The sequence below is a fragment of the Aethalodelphis obliquidens genome, unplaced genomic scaffold, assembly GCF_003676395.1.
Source record: "Aethalodelphis obliquidens isolate GAN/ISIS:26980383/991018 unplaced genomic scaffold, ASM367639v1 scaffold12, whole genome shotgun sequence".
NCBI lineage: Eukaryota > Metazoa > Chordata > Mammalia > Artiodactyla > Delphinidae > Aethalodelphis > Aethalodelphis obliquidens.
Genome location: NW_020837956.1, coordinates 27,467,378 through 27,469,891, shown reverse-complemented (window position 1 = coordinate 27,469,891; position 2,514 = coordinate 27,467,378). Strand labels below are relative to the sequence as shown.

Below are 2,514 nucleotides of genomic sequence, written 5' to 3'. Positions count from 1 at the left end.
ATCACAAAATGATCACCATAAGTGTAGTTACCATCTATCATCATACCGAGTTATTACAATATTATTGGCTGAATTTTCTATGCTGTACTTACATTCCCATGACTTATTTTATAACTGGAAGTTTGTAGCTCTTAATCCTCTTCACTTATTTCACCCATCTCCCCATCTCCTCCCATATGGCAACCACCAGTTTGTTCTCTGTATCTATGAATCTGTTTCAGTTTTGTTATGTTTGTTCATTTATATTGTTTATCAAATTCATAAGTGAATCCATACTGTATTTATCGTTTGATTTATTTCATTCAGCATAATACCCTCTAAGTCCACCCATGTTGTCACAAATGCAAGATTTCATTCCTTTTATGGCTAATATTCCATTCTCTTCTATCTATCTATCTATCTATCCATCCATCTAGATCTAGATGTATAGGTATATCAGAACTTCTGTGTCCTCTCATCTATGGATGGACACTTAGGTTGCTTCCATATCTTGGGTATTGTAAATAATGCTACAACGAACATTGGGTACATATATCTTTTCAAATTAATGTTTTTGTTTTCTTCAGATAAATACCTAGGAGTGGAATTGCTGGATCGTATGGTAGTTCTATTTTTAGGAGCCTCCATACTGTTTTCTATAGTTTCTGTACCAATTTACATTCCCAGCAACATTCCACAGGGGTTCCCTTTTCTCCACATCCTCACTAACACTTGTTATTTGTTGTCTTTTTGATAATAGCCATTCTGACAGGTGTGAGGTGATATCTCATTGTGCTTTTGCCTTTGGTCAAGGCAACTCTCTTTAGTGAGGCAATTCATGCAGAAGGCTGTTTGTTAGCAGCACTCCCAGGAACTGGGAACTAAGTCTTCATTTCTCAAAGGAGCACCCGGCAGCACCTCACAGCATCCACGAAATTCCTCATGCTCAGTGTTATTACTTGTCAAGGAGCTCTCAATATCCAGGAAGGCAATAGTGTCTGTTGGGTTTTGAGAGTGATTCAATAAAAGCACATTCTTTATTTTTCTCCTGAGTTTGAAGCCAGTTGAGAAATAAGATATAGGACTGATAGACATAGAGTTAAAATGTCAGTTTTATTACTGATAAATGCAAATTGGAGAATATGTATTTATATCATTCAGTAATTACTCCATATATCTCCTCTCTGGAACTGAGCATATCCCCCAAACTGCTGGCCTCCCTCTGCAGAGTCAGGGACAGACACTGCCTGGAATGCATGCCCCTGGACAAGCAGAGGACACCTAGGTCCTGAGGGCAATCCATGCAGAAAGAAGAAGCCTCCCCAGAAGTAACTGAGCCTCGTGTCCTCCATGCCTTTTCCTAATTTTATCAGAGGTCAGAGAAGAAAGCAGAAAGTGTTTCCATGCCTTTCTCTCATGGGGAGTAGAAAATGAGAACACTTTTCATTGTGCAAAAATAAGGAGTGGGATTTAAGCATTCCTTCTTAATTCTGCTGCTTCCTCTGACTACTTTTGGTCTTCCCCACAGGCTTTGTGTCCTCAAAATAGCTCAACAGAAGATGTTATCCTCATTGGCGTCTTCTAACAAGGTCCTTCTGTCCCTGAGGCTAGCTTCAGGCTTCTAAAAAGAGAATGTGTAACTATGAGTCTGAACTTTATAGACATGAAATGCTTTTTATTCCCTCCACATAGCACATAGTTTAAAGATACACATTCTACAAGACTAATTATGAAAAAATATGATTGTCTTACCACCCCCATTCAACTGATGCTCTAGAAAATGGCAACTTTCAAATATTTCACTTTCCTTTAATATCTACCTTCATGGTTCTTTTTTTTTTTTGGGGGGGGGGGGCGCCTTGCCTTGCAGCTTGCAGGATCTTAGTTCCCCGGCCAGGGATCGAACCTGGGCCCCCAGCAGTGGAAGCATGGAGTCCTAACCACTGGACCACCAGGGAATTCCCTTACTTTCATGTTTCTTAATACTATACTTACGTTGGCACTTCTTGATTTTTCCATTTAAAACATTATCTGCTGACTTCTCACTATGGAAGAAGAAATGCTAGATTTTTGGGGTTTTTGCTGCTCACTTTCCATATGTTCGCTTTTCATCCCCCATTCTACCACCATAATTATGACATAATTTTCTTTAGATCAGAATCAAGACATTGCATCATTTTGACTGTGTCAATGTTATTCACAATTAAGCCATGTACGGTACCATGACTACTTTTTCTTTTATGCAAAACTTCTTAGTTTCCCAGGAATTAAGAATGTTCTTACCTTTTGTGTGGGTACTGTTCCATTGTCTTACCACTAATTCATCCCTAAATTCTTATCTATTTTGTATAAATCTCTTCCCCATATGTTAAAAACGTCATGCATTCAATTACTTTTATCTTGAAGGAACCCTCTTTTTGTTCCTTCTGGCCTGCTCCATTCTGAACTGATTTGTCTCTAGGACTGCTATGCAGCTTTTATTCTAATATCTCCTTCCATTATCAAGTTGGGGATTTCCTTTATCTGCCTTGATTC

At 38.7% G+C, this 2,514-nt stretch overlaps 1 non-coding gene across 1 annotated transcript; it reads right to left on the bottom strand.

Annotated features, from left to right (window-relative positions):
• Positions 1-1,864: 1,864 nt before the first annotated feature.
• On the bottom strand, positions 1,865-1,937 carry TRNAW-CCA (transfer RNA tryptophan (anticodon CCA)). Its single transcript has one exon. It is a non-coding gene; the product is annotated as a tRNA-Trp (tRNA).
• Between the last annotated feature and the right edge of the window lie 577 nt (positions 1,938-2,514).